Raw genomic sequence first — 22005 nt, 5'->3', positions numbered from 1 at the left:
ACTGGGGCTTAGTATGATTGGCTACATGATGATGGGGTAGGAGATACTATAATTGAATGTGAATGTCTTACTACTAAATTGCTACCCGTTGAGTCATTTGATGTACTAACTACGGAGTCTGATGACATCTACATGTAGGATGACTACGAAGGCATTTGGGTTGAAAATACATAGTCATATCATTCAGAAGAATATATACTATATTTCATATGTTATTGAATGCTATGTTGAATGCATATTTTTAAATTACATTAGGACTTTATATTTTCTCCATACTATTGGATTTATCTTGTTTAGTTGTGACTTATTTGTAAGGCTTAATTTATCTAGATATTATTAGGCTAAGATGAAGTATGATGATAATCTTTGTGGAAATGTGAGTTGAATTCATATTAAGTTTTGTCATTTTGGAGAATGGCCAATTGCCCTATTTCTTTATTTTTCTTTCTTCCTCAACCAAATACTGGCATGAGCCTATCCGTTTAAGGTTCATTCAAGGAACCAAACATCACCTTTAAGGTTCTTTATTTTTCTTTCTTTCTCATCTTACTAATTTGATCATTGTCTTGATTTAATATGAATCTTGAAGAATATCTTGACGAAATGACAAATTTAGAAGAAGATGACCAAGATTTGGTAACAAGGAAACCAAGAGGTGCAACTCAATTGCAAGACATACTGCAACGTAGAAGTGATGGGGATTGGTTGATAGTAAGGGACAATCGTGTGGATTTGAGGGGCAAAACTAGCTAGTTTTATTGGCCTTATAGGGCGTACCACAGTTCCAACTTGGAAAGAAGTGGAGTCATCTTATAAAATAAAATAAAATAAAATAAAAGATTTGAGACATCGTTCAGGTATGTCTCTAAAAATTAAACAAACAAAAGCTTTTACATCTGTTAGTATTCATTCTTAAATTTTTTTTGAACAAATAGTATTCATTCTTAATCCTGATGTGATGTTAATTTTGTACAGTTCACTTGGTTAAAAATTGATAAAAAAAAATAAATAAATAAATAACCCTTCTTGCTCCGTAAATACAGTTTACCCACACTACATCACAATTCAATTAATTTAAAAATTATTGTTCATGACCCACACAACCCATGAATAGTGAACCATGGCCATGACCTATAGCTCATTATATGTGGAGTATGGCTTGTCACTTACTATTTACTGAAAGCATCAAAGAGTTCAACCATCTTCACTAAACCACATGCATGAAAATCAAAACATTGTATCTATTAGCATACTTACCAAAGGAAGATTTTTCGTTGATCTTAAGGGTCTGGATGGATTTAGATTTTCAAATACATTTGGTTAATTTGACTATAAAATGTCAAATAATTGACTTTTTGAAAGTAATGACCAGTTTCTATTATGCATTTGTATAAATCATTTATAGTACATTCAAATAGTAAGCACATGTTTTGAAGAGTGCTGCATAGACGTGGCGAACGTTCAAGCGTAATCTAACATGTGAGTACATATTAAAGTTCAAAGATCAACCTAAAGTCTTAAAGAAACCACCAAAAATCTATGATTTCATTCGTTAGTTAGTATGAGATGAATTTGTAAGGTCGAGATTAACTGAGAAGCATATAGTACTTATATATAATTTCAAAATTATTTTAGAAGCATCTGGTATATATTATGTTTTGCTATTATTAAAGACTAATTATTGGATTGCATTTGATAGAAAAATCCATTAAGAACAGTTGAGGAGACGAGCTAATCATAAATACCCTCATCGACTTTCTAGAAAAGGCTATGCAAGATTGGAAGAACAAACAGTAATGTCCTGTTACTTTTATATTTATTTAATTATTATACAAATCAAAACTATCTTATCTAATTTTGATACGTTCATCCAAATAGAAATCAGCTTACGGAATCACTGCTGACATTGACCGATCAGTGCTTTGGAAGTTTGGGCATATTGATAAAAAGGGAAACTATACTAATGAGATGGTGAAAGAACGCACTGATAAAATAGTAAGTTTTATGTGTAAGGTTAGGAAAGATACTTAATTGATATATTTCATACTGACGCCATCTGTTATAGGATGAAGTAACTAAGGTTGTTAAAGATGAGACTTTACCAATATCTGGAAGCAATGACAAATTGACTTGCATTGGAAACACCTGAATATTCAGGTAGTGTAAGAGGTGTTGGAACTGTCGTTAGTCATAAGACGTACTTCAAGACTCCAATGTGCAAAACTCAATCGAGTCAACAACAAATGATTCAAACACATTTGGAGTAGCAAAGTATACACATTGAGGAGTTAAATAAGAAATTCAATTTGATTTCTTCTTTGTTAACTCTAGATCAGTTGAGTAAGTTACAAGAGTTGGTCCAATCTAATGTGGTGCAGTCCAATCGTATTTATGGGAAAGCTTATTGCATAGCAAGGAAAGAAAAAAAAAATGAAACATCTACTGATAAAGTGAAACAGGGTGAACTGGTGGAAATCATGTCTAAGAAGAGAGCGAAACATGACGATGTGGCAAAATCATGTTTAAGAAAATAGCAAAACAAAAGGATAGCAAGAATACTAAAACCAATAAGATTAAAGCTATGAAGGTATGTACTAGTCATTGCAAGTTTGGTTGTTCTTAACTATAATTAGTAGCAATGTTAATTTAAGTTTACTTTTATTAGGTCAAGCAAAATGATATGGAGGAAATATCTTATTTGAACATCATGGAAAAGATAGACAAAATTGCAAATTCAAACGAAAAAGAAGGTGATGATATCAACAAGCATTTCAAGGTACAAAGTCATTGCAATATTTGTTCTTCTTGGCTATATTAAGTAGCAATTATTAATTTAATTTAATTTTCTAAGGTAAAACAAAGTGATCAACAGAACATATGTGATGTGAACATCAATGAAAAGAAGAACAAAACTGCAAATTCTTTGAAAAAAAATATCTGATATCAAGAAGGTACATGCCTTTTATGTCTTTCCTATTTATGCTATAATCCTAACAATAGTTGATTTATTAATGAAATATTTTTCTTTAAGGTACAACAATTTAAGCTCGCTATAGACACTACTAGGAACATTGTTGCATATGGATCAGTTATCCCATTAGACGGACCAATACATGGAGTTCCACTAGGGCCTATGAATCTATGTGTTTCTATTGATGTAGCAATTAAAGAATATGTTCTTCACCCAATACCTAGTTGTGAAACTATGAATATCAAACAAACAATTGAGAGTCACGTAGCTTGGCCACGACATCTTGTTGTGACAAAAGATGAGGTATTACAATGTGAATTTCTAACAAATATGTGGAAAAAATTATATACGTCCGATTTCACTATATTAATGTATCTATGCAAAGCCGAGAACGAATCCCCCCTCAAACAAAGATCCCAAAAACAACCTTTTGATTTGTGTTCACCTATGCTTATAGCTCAAAACATGTATAAGGATGTTGCCGTACCTATTATCATGGAATCTCATCCATCAGAAATACAATTTCATGATTACAAACAAACAGAAAGACAATACAAAACTTACTCCACATAACCACATCTAATCAAATGAAAAGATAACGTTCATGCAAAACATTGCATCGCTTTAACAGATTTTCAGTAGCCGCTGGCCGTTGCTAAATTATCCTCGTTACATGTTTTGCTAATTACATCAGCTAATTAAAGTTAATATATCTGGAGTAACAATCATGAACTTTGTGCATTTTTTGCTTTGGTATTATGTCAATGTCCATTAAGCTGAGGAACTTTGTTTTCATGATTATAATCTGCAGCTTCATTGTAAGCTTGTACACTGGAGCTGCTAACTGGGATCTCCACCTGCTCATGTGGCATTATTTCTGCCATGTTGGAGCCTACCATCGAATGCTGCTTAATTGCATCAGAATTCAGATTAAGTCACTTAATTAGCATTTGAATTGTATAATCCCAATTCACATCAAAAATATAAATTCATGACTCGCAATAAAAATCACAAGAGGAGTACTTGGGCTGGAATTTCAAACATATCAACCAATCAAATACTTTAAGTTGTCATGATTCACAGTGTGGTAAAACGTTATGTTGGTGAACGATATGATTAATGTGTCAAAGTGAATCATAACCGTATATTGATTATGATTTAACCATATTTGAATGTGAAATCATGTTCACTGTTTGTTAACGTACATATAAATTCACTATCACATAAATCATAAACGTGGTAGGAACTTTTCTCTAATTCGGCAGTCATATTAGATTGTAATTTGTGAATACGAATCATTGGTTAGGTCAAATTATGTCTAAAAACCTAAATATGTCATCATGATTCACAGTTTGGTTAAAAAGAAATTTTTGTCAAACAATCAAGTATATATTTTGAAGTTGACTGTAACCTATGGCTAAGTAGAATTATGTTTTAAAGTACAAAATAAAATAAAATCTCATCAAACAATCAAGTATATATGTTGAAGTTGTCAGACTATGAATTTAAACTTTGATTAAATAGAATCATGTTTGTTAAAAAAAAAAAAAACAAATCATGTTTGAAACAATCTAGTAATTAGGTGATTAACCGTATACTTTGGCATTCCTACTGAGATTGAAAGATGAATACATAGAATGCATGTAGAAGGTTGAACTAAACCTGATATTGTGGCAACAAGGTTGGAGAAATGAGGGTGGAGGGGTGTCCTGATGAAGTAGTGTAAGCCTGAGGCCAAGATGAAAGTTCTCCATCACTAGCATTTGTGACACTCACATGACACTGTGCCATGGTACTTGGATCTGCATTCGAACTTGGTCCTTGTGAAAATGGATCATACAGTGTCGATGACAAATTCCTATATTTAAAAGACAATATCGTAAAAACTTTCAATAAACTTTTTTTTTTGTATATAAATTAAAGAATAAAATGGATAGCTACATTTTACACCCTTTAAATTTGGAGTGATTTTCAAAATGAGACACAAAATTTTAGTTTCACATATTACACTGTGATTAGGTTGACATTTAAGCAGCATTTGCACCACATTGACAAAAAAAAAAATTAATAGATGATTAGACCTTCAGATATAAAGAATGTATAAGTTGATATAATTTCAAAACCTCAAACTGCAATATAAGAAATTAAATCTTCATGACCAATTTTGAAATCCATCTCAAACTCAAACGGTGTAAAATACAATTAGCTCAAGAAATATAGTTAAGTAGGTACCTAAGTTGATGCTCTAAGGGAGCAGATGCATCATAAATTTAAGCTTGGTTGTGACCAGCGCTAGACAACCAACCTGCCACCTCATTCTCGAAGGAGCCTGGCAACACTTGCTGTGCATGCATACATAAAATTATCAAGATTATGCTAACCTCTCAATTAAAAATCTAACTTCTTTTTAATTTTTAATTTTAATGTATCTAAGTACATGCTGAATGACATTCCTTTTTTGTTTTGTTACCTGTATTCCTGAGGGATCATAGGAAGATAGATGATTGCTCAACAAATATTCCTGAAATTTGAAAATATAGATCATACTTGATGTTCTCTTACTCATAAGAAACCAGATAAAAAAAAATTAATTAATTAAGTGGGGTGTCTCAAACCTTTCTCTGCATAACACTCGTCAACGTGTCCATTAGGCATTTCTCACAGGATTCAATCTCTGCCGTAGATGTCATTTTTAGTGGATCTGGCTCATATATCCTATATACATTTAACATTCATCAAATATAAATTGATATAGCTTAAAAAGAAAGACGAAGCTCACTGACAAATAACTGAGAGCGTAAATAGCATTTTCGATTTTCTTTTCTTTTCTCAAATCTAGTCAGTGGACACATTTATCATATTCATATATAGTTTGCGGGTTCTTTTTTATCTTTTACCTTATCTGCTCCTCAGCCATTTGAAGTTGTTGATGTAGCCCACCAATTTCCTGTTGAAGTTCCTGCAGGGAAGTGAAATTTAACCATGTCAAGGTCCCGACGAAAAAAAATAACCATGTAACCGTAAGCAAAAATTGGATTATGTACAACAGGTTTTTTTTTTTTTCTTTTTAATTTAAAAATTGAAAGTAATTATCAAACAAAATTTTAGTATTCAGTTTTCAGAAAGTAAAAACCTAAAAATTAAAAATTAAAAACGAAATAATTATAATCGTCTTATGTCCCCTCGGATATTGATATTGCCAGATAGCTTACAAAAACAACCTCACAAAAGGTAACAAAGTTTATACCTCAATTTCAGAGCTAACAGCAGTAGGACTACCCCCAGTCGAAGTAATCGGAGTTGACATCATACAAGGAAGAAACAAACAAAATCAATAAACTAATTTATAGCAGACAAAATTACTTGAAGGAATAAGGAAATGTTTTTTAAATTTGTTTTTTTCTTGAACTTTACTAATTTTAGAAGGTTGAGAACAAATTGAGTTCTAATAACATGTAAGCAGAAGAGGAAAACAAACTTGGCAAGTTGTACAGCAATATCATTTTCACTTCTTAGTTGCTGAAGGACCCTTAGCAAATACTGCAGGAAATTAAAAAAAAAAAAAAAAACGACATCGTATACGTATGCCTTCATTTAATTTTCTTTTGAAAAATTAATATGAAAAACCACAAGATAAAATTATTGTGGTACATTGCTAGATATCATGCATCTGACCTCTTTGTTTTGAAGATCGCTGCAAAAAAGACAATGGTCGTATTATTTGACAAATTCGAGAACAAAAAAAATCAAAGGTTTAATAAAATGATGAACTTTGAGACTGATAATTCTATAGGGACCAAGAGCATACGGGTGTCTGTTGTGATCAGGAAAAATTATAGCGCTGCGAAAATAAGAAAACAAAGGTATAATCAAATAGCTGACCAATGGACAAAATTCCAAATCATCCATTCTCTTTTTTTTATTTGGTAATAAATATAGGGAACTGCTATAAACACACTCATCTCAACTTCTGGTAATCAAATCGAATGAATTGAAACTACCAAATGACAAAAATTAAATGAAAGTGTGTTAACGATAAAAAAAAGAGAGCGTGTGTATAACATCACACTAAATATAAAGTAATTCGAGTTTAAGCACACATACTGCTCTCTTTCTTGGTCGGGGAGATTAATGTAGCGAGTGAACACATCCTCAATCCTGATTTCACAATAACATTTTTATCAGACCAGATAATTTGAATTGAATTATAATTAATAAACCCAAACCAATAGGAAAAAGAGAAATAAAAATGATAAACCCGTTCAATATATGATTAAGTTTTGGTTCATCAGAGACCCTAAGAAAAGACTTAGAGTACTTGGATCTAACGGAGGACATGACACAGGACAGAACACAATGGCGTTCTAAGATTCATATAGCCGATCCCACTCAGTGACTTGGATTTTCCAAGTCTCCAACCGAGAAGTTTTCCTCACTCGGGAAAGTAAGGGAACACTACCTCAACCTACATGCTCCACTCACAAAGCTTCAACATACAAGCTTCAACAAAAGAAAATTCAAAGAACTTAGCGAAGAAGGCTTTGGTGTATTTAACACAATACGTTGAAATGAAGGAAAGCTTATTTATTGATATCCCCGATAAGTTACAAATATGTACATATACTTGAGTCAAAATAAACAAACAAGGGGGAGCCTTCACAAAGGTTGCTTAGGAGAAGTCTCAGCAGTCGGTAGAGCCCCAGAAAGAGAAGGCACCGGAGGGGAATCATTCGGAGCCTCAGTACTGGACAGAACCCTAGAAGGAGGAGGCATCAGAGGTTGATCATTTGGAGCTTCATTACGCGGTACAGCTCCAGAAGACGAAGGTAATAAATGCCTTTGGAACAAACCCACAAATCTCTGATGATCAAGTAAAACCTGACCATCAGATTCCTTCATCTGGTCAAGCTTCCTCTTCATGTTTGTAGCATAGTCATGTGCGAGCCGGTGCAACTGTTTATTCTCATGCTTGAGCCCTCTAATCTCCTGTTTGAGACTCATCACTTCAGCCGCCAATGATTCAACTTGGCGGGTTCGAGCAAATAGGCGTTGGGCCATATTAGACACAGAACCTGCACACTAAACACTAAGAGCCAGAGAATCCTTAACAGCCAACTCATCAGACCGTTTGGAAAGTAGTCTGTTATCTTTGGGAGTGAGAAGGTTCCTGGCCACTACCGCAGCGGTCATATCATTCTTCATCACGGAATCCCCAACGGTAAGAGGACCAGTAGGGGAGACGAAGGATGAGCGCCATATGTTGTCTGGAGAAGGCGGGGCTGCCTCTTCAACAAGGTTCAAGTCAAAACGACGGTCGGAGGGGCCAGACATTTTCAAAGGTGTTGAAGAGAGAAGAGGTCGGACAAATCAAGATCTTAGAAGTGCAAGAATGGAGCTTCTACTGGTGGATATTCAAGTGTGCTTTGGAACTTAATGTCAGCCCCTATAAAAATCTGCACTCGATGAAGCTTCAGAAATCGAAGAGGCGCCTGCTCAGAAATTGAAGAGGCGTTTACTTTCTCAAAAGCTGGGCTGCTCAGAGACCACGAGGGTCGATCTCAGAAATCGAAGAGTCGTGTGCTTTCTCAAAAGCTGGGCTGCTCAAAGACCACGAAGGCCGATCTCAGAAATCGAAGAGGCTTGCTTTCTCAAAAGCTGGGCTGCTCAGAGACCACGAAGGCCGATCTCAGAAATCGAAGAGGCACCTACTTTTCCAGCCCTGTCAGCACCTGTCACACGCACACTCAGCTTTGCGGAAATTATGGGCATTCTGTCGAAGATTTCTGGCGAAGTAGAAAGCACATGAATCGTACTGTTCAATCACCCACTTCCCACACGCAACAGTAGCTCATGGGTACCACATATAACTCTGCCAAAGTTCTCTGACAAAGTTCTCTGACAAAGTTGAGACACGTGAAGCTTGCAGCTCCCACTACATCACTCTGACCAAGAAGGGTAAAAGATTAGCAAAGAAACAACACTAACAAAGTTTAGACACATAAATTTTGAAGGTCTAGCTACCATATTATTACCCACAAGGGTAAAGGAACAGTACCACTGCTGGATAATTGGAAAGTCCCGGTGTGTCAACCTCTGTGCTTCGTGGCAAGGTAGACTAGCAAACATGCCCAACCTTTACTCACATTCGAGAAAACACTCCCAACAAGATTGCTTGCTCCAAAATCGAAGAGGCATCGCCCTCCGAATCTCGAGAGCCAGACTCCCAACATGATTACTCTCTCAAAAATCGAAGAGAGGGTAAAGGAACAGTACCACAGCTGGATAATTGGAAAGTCCTTGTGTGTCAACCTCTGTGCTTCGTGGCAAGGTAGACTAGCAAACATGCCCAACCTTTACTCACATTCGAGAAAACACTCCCAACAAGATTGCTTGCTCCAAAATCGAAGAGGCACCGCCCTCCGAATCTCGAGAGCCAGACTCCTAACATGATTACTTTCTCAAAAATCGAAGAGAGGGTAAAGGAACAGTACCACTGCTGGATAATTGGAAAGTCCCTATGTGTCAACCTCTATGCTTCGTGGCAAGGTAGACTAGCAAACATGCCCAACCTTTACTCACATTCGAGAAAACACTCCCAACAAGATTGCTTGCTCCAAAATCGAAGAGGCACCGCCCTCCGAATCTCGAGAGCCAGACTCCCAACATGATTACTTTCTCAAAAATCGAAGACACCGCTCTCCGAATCTCGAGAGCCAGACCCCCAGTAGGATTGCTTTCTCAAAAATCGAAGATGCATCGTTCTCGAGAGCCAGATCCCCGACAGGATTGCTTGTTCGAAAACCGAAGAGGCACCACTTTCCCAACTTCAAGAGCTGGATCTCCTTGGATAAAGTTTGTCTGTAATCTTCACACGCAACATCAGCTTTCCAGATACCACAGACCACTTTTTCAAAGTGCTCTGACAGAGTTAAAACTTGTGAAGCTGGCAGCTCCCACTACCGTGCTATGACCAAGCAGGGTAAAGGAATAGCATTATTACTTGATGTTAGGGAGACTTCTATATATGTCGACCTCCATCCCCAACGGACATGCAGACCTGCAAAAATGCTCAACCCTTCCTCTTATCTGAGAGGGCACTCCCAACGAAGCCTTTCAAAATATTCAGCTTTCTTTCCCCCCGATAATACCTCTGTAAACAAGCTATACTAGAGCAAGAATATCTCATATCATCAGGGTTAAAAGCAAGAGTATCCCATATCATGCTTTTTCCCTGTCTTTTCCTTTGGCCTTGTTCTTACCTGCAAGACAAGGAGAAAGAGAGCAATCAGTCAGCACTTGGAATCAAGCTTCCAGCCAGGAACTGACTGCCTGGAACCCCTTACCTGATTACTTACCTGGCATTGCTCTCGAGTACTCATCTTCAACATCTTATGCTTCCAGGGAAGATCCCGCATTTGCCTGAGGAACAAATAGGGCAAGTGAGAAGGATACAAGGAAGCATGTGAAGACAAGCGTAACAGCACACGTGCCGATACATCCATTACTCTGTCAAAAGCAAAAGTATCCCATATCAGCAGGGTCGAACGTACTCTAGATTTGATGGACTTGTTTTGACCCTCAAATTCTTCAGTCGGCCTTATCTCGGGAGGAAACCAGAAAACCCTCCAGCCCAGTTCAAGAATAAGCATGTGGAAAGTTACTTCTTCAAAAGCAAAAGTATCCCATATCATCTCTTTTCATTTTTCTTCTCTTTATCCTTCATGCTGCCTGCAAGATAGGGAGAATGTGAACAATCAGCCGGAGCTCTGATTGCTTACCTTGTCTGTCACCTCTTTCAGCAGATCCCCTAGCTCGGCGACTTGGGGGACTCCTACTACATGGTTTGTATCGCGCTTGACCAAGCCTGAAACTACAAGTAAGCTTCAAGTGACATTGATACATTACCTTGTGCATCTCCACCAGTTACAGATACCACCCCTGGATAGAGGAAGAGTACTTCCAGAGAAGATGCCACATCTACCTATGAGACAGATAAGGAAAGTCAAGACGATACCACACTCCAGTACTTAGAAGTTTCGTGGTTACGAGATCATTCTCCCACAATATTTCCTAATGTAATTTGTACTCAATCATTCACTTGTACTCACTAAAGGAGAGCTTGAACCTATGTACTTATGTAAACCCTTCACAATTAATGAGAACTCCTCTATTCCGTGGACGTAGCCAATCTGGGTGAACCACGTACATCTTGTGATTGCTTTCCTATCTCTATCCATTTATATACTTATCCACACTAATGACCGGAGCAATCTAGCAAAGATCACAAAAAGTGACCGTTTTCGCTACCTATGATCTATCTTGCAAGAGAACGGAGAATTAGATAGAGATCTCAACCATAGAATACAAGCTGGATGGATGAAGTGTAAGAGTGCATCCGTCGTGTTGTGTGACCGTTGTAGGCCACTGAAGCTCAAGGGAAAATTTTATAGGACGGCAATAAGGCCAGCGATGTTGTATGGCACAGAATGTTGGGCGGTGAAATATCAACACGTACACAAAATGGGTGTAGCGGAGATGAGGATGCTTCATGGGATGTATGGGCACACGAGAAAGGATAAGATTGGGAATGAGGATATCCGAGGTAAAGTAGGAGTAGCCAAAATTGAAGGAAATATGAGAGAAAATCGGTTCCGGTGGTTTGGACATGTGCAAAGAAGGCCTACTGACGCTCCGGTTCGAAAATGTGACTACGGGACAGAGGTTCAGGGCCGAAGGGGTAGAGGAAGACCTAGGAAAACTTTGGAAGAGACCCTAAGAAAAGACTTGAGTACTTGGATCTAACGGAGGACATGACACAAAACCGAGCGCAATGGTGTTCTAGGATTCATATAGCCGACCCCACTTAGTGGGAAAAGGCTTTGTTGTTGTTGTTGTTGTTTGTATTCTCTGCATGTTTTCTTGTATAGTATTGCAACAAAAAAACATACAGAGGCTCCTGAATCCTTTTTAAAAGCTTAATTTGAACACAATTTCCATTTGCTAAACAAGAACATGCTTTGTTTGAATATATAAATACACGTGATTGACTATAAACATACATAAATAACAGATTAATTATTTTAATACGCGTGCACGATTGTCATTAGCATTTAATTTCTCCCTAATTAGAGATGCAAAGGATGTTCAATCATTGTGGTCAATGATCCTATTCCCCAGGCTTATGTTAATACAGGTGCAAATACCAGAAAAAATATGGATGTGTAGAAACCATGCCACTTCTTAGAATGATTTTGAAGACTATTCTCTTCTATCACAACATTAATCACATAGTAAAGATTATGAAAATCCGAAAATGCATGTTGAGTTCAATTTAAGTGTACAATTCTCAACAATTTCTCATATATATTCATCACTTTCTCTATTTAAAAGAACATGAATCTTTTAAATGTTACATGCAAATTTAAAACAACTGCAACACATACATCCTTCTTAAACGAATGAAAACATATAAAAAATGAGAAATTGTGGATAGTAGAACCTTCTCTTGCCGGAAAAATGGCTAAGGCGACCGGAGGGAGAGAACATGATAAGAGCAATGTCAATATCGCAAAGGATGGAAAGCTCATAAGCTTTCTTAATGAGTCAATTTCTACGCTTTGAGAATGTAACTTGTCGATTAGTGTTGTTTTCTATTCTCTTGATCTCCAACTTAACACGACCCATCTTGATCTAGCATGCGTCTAAATCTATGAGGGGAATGAAAAAAAAGAAAAAAAAATCTAAGAGAAGTTGTTTTAAGAAGGAAAATTGTGAAGTGTATCGTCTAATTCCTATATACGAACAATGCATGAAAAGAAGCAGCTTAAAAGAAGGGTGGTTGGGTACGAGAGAGGGAGAAAGAGGGAGAGGGGAATATGGTTATAAATTTGTGGGAGGAGAGATAGGACGACATAGATCGAGAGATCAAAGGATTGGACGGTCAATATACTAAGGGAATGATCATTGGTTTATTGTAATTCTTTGAAGGGTAATGATATTTACACATTCATTTTTACTTCTCATGCACTTCTTTTAATTTTCGGCTGGTAAATTGAATGAATTCAATTCAAAAAGATCAATGACAAAAAATTAATAAGTGTATGAAAGGTAAAAATCGGTGTATAAACAACATTATCCTTCTTTGAATTAGCCCCCCATACAGCTTTGCTGTTGAATATTGGGGCCCAGCTTAAATCCATAGCATGAGGATTAGCATAATCTTTTCCAGGTTTTTCTTTCTTTTTTTTTTCTTTTTTTTTTTGAAAACTGGTTTTCCTTTCTTAGGCTCTTCACCGAATGGCTATAGGCTATATTTAGTTTTAAAATTAACAAAATTAGTCCCCAACAAAAGGGCTAAAAGAATCAAGTTAAGTTTTGCCATGGGGCAAGGAACATGTTGCCCCAAAAAAAGGCTAAGTTTGGCTTCAAAAAATGATAAATATAAAGGATAATAATGTATAACCTTGCATAGTTAGAAGATGAAAAAAAAATTAAAAAATTCTTAAGTAATCTTTAAAATACTATTTTTAGAGGGCTAAATAATAATCAAGTGCTATGTTTAGCCCTCCATGGAAATGGCCTAATTGGCGAAAAAGTAATAAAATATGTGGAAAAATAAAATATAACCTTAGATAGTTAGGGTCCTTGGGGGAAAGGGATCCTCTCCGGATCCCTTCCTTCCAATCCATCAAATCAGGGAATTCGTGTTATTAAAATTTGATCGAATGGCTGAATGTATTATAACTTTTAAAGTGGCCCCCTGTTTGTCGTTTGATCAAATTTCAATTGTACGGATTCCCTGATTTGATGAATTAGGAGGAATGGATTGTGAGATGATCCCTTTCCGTCCTTAGGGATGGAATTCTAAAGTAATTTTTTAAATATTAATTTTGAAATGACTAAACTATAATATAAAAAAAAAAAAACCTACGTTTAACCTTCTATGACTGGAAATCACCTTACTTACATACAATCCCCTATTTGAAAAACATTAACAATAAGTTAATGTTCCTGCAGTTAAAAGAAAAATACGACCGCAAAATGAGCAGGTGCCAAAATCCCATAGATGCTCCTGCAGGATCCGAAAGGACAACCAAGGTTTACGTACAAGGCAGCGCAAATGAACCCCCCTGGCTAGCTAGTTGCCAAATACCTACTTTCATCAATTTTTTCTTGTAGTCTTGGAAGTAGCCTGGCAAATGAACTCCTAAAAACTACTTGGCTTCCCCATAAAAAGCCATTTTTAGTTTCCATGCATTGTATCCAGTGATCTCTTGTATCTATATATCTTTCCATATTCCCTTGTGACGACTATTTTTTCAGTCTATTTCGAGTATATCACGTGATATGGTATAGTGAAGACATTAAAAATATAATATTATAAGATTGGAACAGATCAATTCGCTCATCTACTTATCTTAAGTTTATAGAACATGCCTCGGTTTTAGCTTACAAATTTAATCTTCTTAGCATTACCCTTGTACAATATGTCTAGATGTCATTGCTTTCAATGTACAACCAATAAGGGACGTCAAAAAAGGAATTGGTCTTGTTAACTTTGAGCCACCGGAAGGAGAAAATTTTCATTGTGATCCGAATACAAATGGTACACTACATGTTTTTATATAAGTTGTGGAAAATTTATTTTTTAAGTTATTAACTTTTTAACACGCATGGCCCACCATTTGTATAGTTACATATGGTGTACCACCCTGTGTACCGGTTACATTGAAAAATCTCTTCACCAGAAGAGCCACCATAGGAGGCTGAGAAGGCTGTTGAAGGTATGCTTGTAGGAATGGCTCAAAAGAAAGCTAAGAGGGAAAAACTTCTAAATTGAAAGATAAAATGCTGAACACTGGGATTAAGAACCTAAAGCCTAATGTTTGAAAAATTAGAAATGCCGTGCATGAGTATTATAAAGCAATGGAAAGAGATATGCAAAATGATCCCTTCTAATTAGAGATTTACAAATCGCATGCTTTTATGGAAGGCAGAAGATATCTTAATATCCTTCATCTAATATTTTGTAGTTCATTTCTTAATACTTTGGTCTAAATAATCCTTTAAGACTTAAAAATCCCTTACTTAAACACAACGTAAATCCAGTCGCTTTCATGAGCTATTCTATTTTTTCAAAGTTACGTACCCACCAATCTATAGAGTAATAGGCCACTCTTAATATTAGTGAGTTGTTCATAATATCTTTCCAATTAAAATACGTAAATTACCAAACTTTCTGGGTAAACTATTGTCAATTATTTCTTTCTTTCTTGCAACACCACGTAACCTTAATTATTGGTTAATTATTGCTCTAAATCTAGATTACATATTAATAAAACACTCATTGTCAACCAAAATCCTATAAAATTATCAGTTTAACCTTTTAAATGAAATTGAACATGAATAAGAAATAAGAGTATAAATGTAATTTCACACAATCAAAATTTTGCTTTTTTTTTTCCAAAGCCTCACCTACATGTGATTCTAACATATCTCTAAATAAAAACTTTAAAAAAATTAAAAAATTAGAGCTCTCTCCCACTCCCACATTCTTTCTCACCCTCTTCCTCTCTTCTACTTTAAAAACAAAAACAAAAAAATTTCACACTCTGTGTGTAGCCTTATGCTAGTATGGATTAAGAATGTACAAAGCACTCAGATCTCTTGCCACAATACAAAAATAAAATAAAGACCAGAAAGCCCCACTTACCAACATATATAATAATTCAGATTAGATATGAGTAGCTGTCTCATACACACTACTTTTCATCCAATACCATTGGATCTCAATTCGATCCATACTAATTAATCTATTTCAGTATATTCGGTCACCAAGCAATTTACATTTTTCGGTCAAGATGAAGCATATTTTACATCTCCTTAGAATTGTTCACTGAAAATATTTGGGAAATTTTATTTAAACTCATCCAACCTCTTTCTACACCCAACTTAAATTCTAAATGTGTATTGTCTATTTTATCCTAATGTATAATTATCATCAAGTACAAAATGAAATTAAGAATAAAACCAAAATTTATCAATAAACTCATACTCAATAATCAAGTTCTACCATCACACAATCTTTATCCTACATTCATTTTGACTAAATTCCTAAGAGTTGCCATAAAACCCTACGATCACCTAATAATCAAATCCGGTTGCTTTTCGTTTCCTCTCTAGCTTCATGTTAACTCAATCAGTAAGAGCAATAATTACAAGCAATATCACCACAAGAAACAAAAGAGTTAGAAAGCTTTCAACACATCGAAATGTTTTCCATGTCATTACGAGTGCATGTTTAAAGTGCGAGTTCTCTTCTCGTTATTTGGTCAATTCTACTTCTAGTTCAACAATGTATGCCTTGCCTGTAAAAGCAGCATATATCGCTCAAATGAAAATTTTAAAAACAACCTTGCACTCCAAACCGACGTCGCAAAAGTTTAAAAAACGACTTGATGTTGTTGATCAATTCATCTATAACAATTGGTTGCCATGACAAAATCTTAATTCTTTATTCATTCATTTGGGATTTTATTTTCTAAATGGGTGTAACGATGAATTTTTATATATTGAATTGAGTTTGTGAGGGTAGTTTAGATAGTAAATTTGGGTTTAAAGAGAGATTGATTTTTTAATTAAAAATAATATGGGTGTAAAGAGTAAGTTGGGTGTAGAAAGAGGTTGTATGAGTTCAAATAAAATTTCCCAAAATATTTTCGGCCAACAAGTGATGTATGCGTGTTTTACATCCTAATATACACCCTCAACTAGAAATGTTGATATGACAAGATGTTGTTTTCTTTAGTTAGAAAGGGTAATATTTTTTTTTCAAAGTCCCAAAATATAAAAAGTTTAAAGTGTCGAAATACAAATAAATAAAACATGGAAAAATTAGTATCCGGTCTTTAGTTTCTAATATTCATTGACTAAGACCTTATCAGTTTTTAGATTTTGATCAAAGCCCCTGACATTAATATATTAATGAATTACATGTAAGTTACATAATTTTTATAATACAAAATCAATAATTGATTTAAAGTTTTAATACTCACACCCTTATTAAACTCCTAATTAATTTTCAATTCAAACATTTCTAAAATATATAAAATATAGGGTAAACAACCAATTTAGTCCCTGAATTATCACCTTAGTGAAAATTAGGTCCCTAAACTATTTTTTTTCAGAAAAATTAGTCCATGAATTATAAAAATCTACCAATTACATCCCTAATGTTATATTCAAAGCTACTATATTCAATTTTTTGTCAATTTAAGTCAAGTTACTTGTATGTGATACACATTGGAGGGTAGATTGGTAGTTTTTCATAAAGAAATAGTGTGTGGAATTAACTTTGGAGGATAAATTGATAGTTTTTCATAAAGAAATAATGTAAGTTAAATTTTGAGGGTAAATTAGACATTAAATTTGCAACCTATATGAAATGTTAAGGGCTTATAGACAAGAAAATGATGGTATTACACTTTAAAGTGTGTCAAGTGACTTAAGTTGATGAAAAATTGGATAAAATAGTTTTGAATATAATAGTAGGGATGAAATTAGCAATTTGTAATGAATTTAGGGACTTATTTTACCAAAAAAATAATTCAGGGACCTAATTTTCACTGAGGTGATAGTTCAAGGACTAAATCGGCACTTCACCCTAAAATATACTTAGAATAAGTTTGTACCAGTCGCAGTCCTATTGGAATAGGAATGTGATTGTGTAAATCCTAATATCTAGGGATATCTTTTATATTCCCTTTAGTAGTTAATATCCTATTAGGGTTGTAATCTTAAAATGGTAAGGAATTAACCTTCCCTACTACTATAAATAAAGGCACAATGGGGTGGAATAAAACACACCTCAATTACACATCTCTCTCTTTCTCTCTATGTGCCGCACCCCCTCTCTCTCTATGGCCTCCATAATCGTTCAGTAAATTATGCCTACAACACGTTATTAGCACATTATTGACGTTGCGCTAAAGAGAGTCTATCTTCAATTAGGGCAGTATTACGTTTAGTTCATTCTTTATATGATTAATATATTATTTTGAATTGATTTACATGCTATTGATTCAATTTATTTTTTCTATGTTGAATGTGATACAACGCATTGGAGATGCAATTCCGGCTTTCCGAGAAGGATCTTCTACAAATTCAAAGGCTTTTATCATTTTCTGCCAATCAGATACGCTTAAAATAAAGTAAGATATTTGAAACGACCATAAAGCATGAAAACATTCCCCATGATGCATGAAACCCCTACATTTATATTTACCTTCTGATCTATATTGTATATGTTTATATATTTTGTCAATATATATATATTTGTTTCATGCATTACGCAATTAAATCGCTATTTGGAATTTGTGAGTCAAAGTATATTCATAAACTAGAAGCAATTTAGGGTTTCCTAGACCCTAACAATTTCAAAAAAAAATTAAAAGGGGAAACTATTGCAATGGACCTTGGCAGCAGTTTTACTGTGAGCATATGAACACCCCAAGCCTTCGGCCTGGTTGGTTTTACTTGAGCCCGTATCCCACCTTCATCAAGGAAACCTGCAGCTTTCCTTTTGGACCTATCCTATACTTTCGGCCCATGCCAGCAAGCTGCCGTGCTTGTTAGGCTCTTGTCCTGCGCGCACCAAGGCTTGAAGCCTGCTCCGGTGTCAGCCCACATAATTGGGCTTGGTTCCTGCATGACATCAGCCACATGGCTGGGCTTCCGCTCCTTAACCCATAGGTCAGCTATCGCTGGGCCTTGACCCATGCCTCTCTCCCCCCTTTCGGCCTAAACAAGAACCCAGCTGCGGCTGGGGTTTCTCCCACTCCCATAGGACCTTGGGCCTATTTTATTTTTCATTGGACCTGTGGCCTACAGCCCACTCTCAAGCTTTTTTGCTCACAGCACCTAGCCCAAATATTTTTGGGGCTATATTTTCGACCCAATAATATTATTTGTCTTCTACGATCGACCCCGAATGGTCCCGATCTATTGAATTAATTAAAAGTGACCTGCAATCCATTAATATGATAATGAATCCAAAATGATTGACCTGAAGATCACTTTTGGACATTAACGATTCAATAATTTATTTCTCTTCTTTGAACTATGACATACTTTCGTAGTAACGAAGCTCTCACACTTGAGTTCCCGAAGAAACTCAAATCCACTACACTTAGTTGTATATTGCATTTTGTGTTCTTCCAGAAACCTCTCTTTTATGAACTAAACGTTCATAAACTAAATTGAACCTGTAGTTTCAAATTTAGTGCCTTTGAAACCCGAAATTTTCATAAAACAATACACCCATGAAAACCTGACGTTTTTCATGAAAACCATGTCTTAGAACTCGAATGTTCTAATTTTGATGCTTATGGATGATTCATTCCCATAGCACTAGTCACAATCTTGTTCCCTCAAATTCAGTGCATTGTCAAACAGTCAAAAGTTTGATTTCCCTTATTTGGATGTTTCTAATAGAAACCACTTTATGTGAGGTACAAGACATAAATTTCCACCTGACTATCAAGAAGCTGAGACACCATTAAAGCCAACAATGGCAAGGAAGAGTTGAATAAGTCTCCGCCATGATCTTCATTCGAAGACTTATGCCCAAAGCATTACAAATGGAAATACCTCCCAAACTAGGATTCCATGGCTCTTTGGCTCGCTCCTACGGACTGTCTAATCATGAAAAACATTGCCTGAAGCACACCATGATTACGTCCATGAATGAGTACAATTCTGAAGTTTATAAATCCGATCAAATTTTGACTAGAGAATACTTTTCTCGTCCTTCCTTGTTTCTCACTCGCTTCTGAAGCAGTAGTGTAGAAAGCAGAAGTTTACCAAATTCTCGGATCTGATTACTACCACAAACATATGGTAGAATCAGGGCCTGCCAAGGTGTGGCAGCATGCCCGAAGCGTGATCCTTGGCACCTAAGACCTAAAACTTCAAGAATAAAGGATAATATTCCTAAACCTTAACCCTGCAGAATCTACTTCTATCTTGATGGAATAGATCATTGGTTATGCACCTGTTCATGCCCCTACCAATGTCGTTCAGGAGTACCATTCTTGTGGTCAATATGTGAGACTAATTTTGCTCCACCAAACATCGTTGGAAGAGCAAAATTTTGACATGGATGGCCTTGTTGGCCGAATCCCTTTAGTAAACCATTTACTTTGTGAACATTTTTCCATGTTCTTGGATTCAAGTTTGGTGTATGTTTTACTTATGGATAATCTTATTGATATTGTCCTCGAATATGAGTTAATTGAATCATGTTTCTTGTATACATGTGACCAAATTCAATTAAACACGTGATTAGATAGGAATGTGGGAAAGCTAGTTGTTTGGATGAATGCGTATTATGCACACTAACTTTACACCTAAGTCATATCTCTAACAACGACTTCAGGTCTATCCAACCTGATTAAGAGCATTGGCACGCTCCTCGTTGTATGAATGGTACTGAATTACCATTTAATGGACCTTAAATTCTCCTCGTTGTTGAGTTTTAAGGATATTCGAGATAACAATGATCATAAATGAACCATTGAAGAAAATAGAGTGAAATATCTTTGCACCACCTCTAAAAATGAGCCTGAAGCTTTGATTTGGGGTCAATGGGTTGTCTCCCAACTGGGAACACGCCACATGTGGCCAGCTTGGAGCTGGGTGATTCAAGCAGTTTACTTGTTTTGGCATGACCATTTGGGACACTTAGGTCGAACAATAATGCTACGACACATCTCCTTACCCAAAGTAAGGATATTATGCCTACAAACACACTTTGCCAAGCCTGCTCATTAGGGAAATTGATTTTTTATATCATTTCTTGCAAAGATATGAAATCACCCATTTTCACAGTGGATTCAAAGGAATATATGTGGACTAATCCAACCAAAATGCGGACCATATAAATACTTATGGTTTTGGTTGATAAATCGACAAACTGGCCACATGTTTGTCCACAAACATTGCTGCTAAACCTCATGGCCAATTAAGGGCTCACCACCCTACTTATCCCTTAAGGTCTATGAGACTGGATAATGCTAGAGAGTTTATATCGACGGTTTTTGATAAAGTATTGCATGTATTTTGGGTTTATAATTGAACATCGAATTCTCATGTTCACCCCAAATAGCCTCGCCTAGCGATCATAAAGAGCAATTTAAATGATCGCCTGAATTTTGGTAAATGTACCAAGTTTTCGGTTTCTGCCTAAGGCTATGCAATCTTGTACGCAACTACGTTGGTCCGCCTTGAGGCCCATTGCCACCCAACCTATTTGACCTTACAGTTGGTTACTAAGTACGAACCTAATGATTTTCATATTTACGCTTTTGGGTGTGCATTCCATGTGCCAAGTTGCGCCACCACAACGTACCAATATGGGTCCTCAACGAAGGATTTGAATCTTTGTTGATTATGATTCTCTTTTACACTAGCTCTATTCGAGCCCTTGCACATGATCTCTTTACCGCTCATTTGCAGGTTGTCACTTTAATGAGATAGTCTTCCCGTCGTTAGAGGGAGATAAGAACGTCAACATTCATATAGAACGGCACAAATTTGCGTGGACGTTGCCCACTATGTCTCATCTCGATCCCCATACCGCACACGTGTGATAAGCAAGTGCGATGAATTCTAGATTTCAGAATGTTGCTCCAGATGCATTTCTCTGATCTAGCTAAAGTGACGATATCATATACCAGCTGCAAACATACCTGCAAGGATATACGTACTTAACGGACGTCGAGTCAACATCCCTAGAGGGTGTACCGCCCCTGTTAGACAGTTTGGACGCCCTTGGTGGACAGTCCGGTACACTAGCGGATAGCCAATCAATCTGTCTTGTCCTAGAGCATGACAGATCATTCGGTTCGTAGGATTCACTTCCCTAAAAGAGGAAAACACGGTACAAAAAAAAATCCATACTCGATTGATGTCTCAAACCATTTCCATCTCATGAGAATAATCCGGATTACTCCTGAGACTTGAAGTTGTTGTTCCAG

The 22005-nt window shown here is 36.0% G+C and overlaps 1 pseudogene; it reads right to left on the bottom strand.

Moving 5' to 3' along the window:
* Window positions 1-3439: 3439 nt before the first annotated feature.
* LOC103420423 (agamous-like MADS-box protein AGL104) lies at window positions 3440-12976 on the bottom strand (annotated as a pseudogene).
* Window positions 12977-22005: the final 9029 nt, after the last annotated feature.

This window comes from Malus domestica, chromosome 08, assembly GCF_042453785.1.
Source record: "Malus domestica chromosome 08, GDT2T_hap1".
NCBI lineage: Eukaryota > Viridiplantae > Streptophyta > Magnoliopsida > Rosales > Rosaceae > Malus > Malus domestica.
Note: the sequence above shows the minus strand (reverse complement) of the source record. Positions and strands in the feature narration are given on the sequence as shown.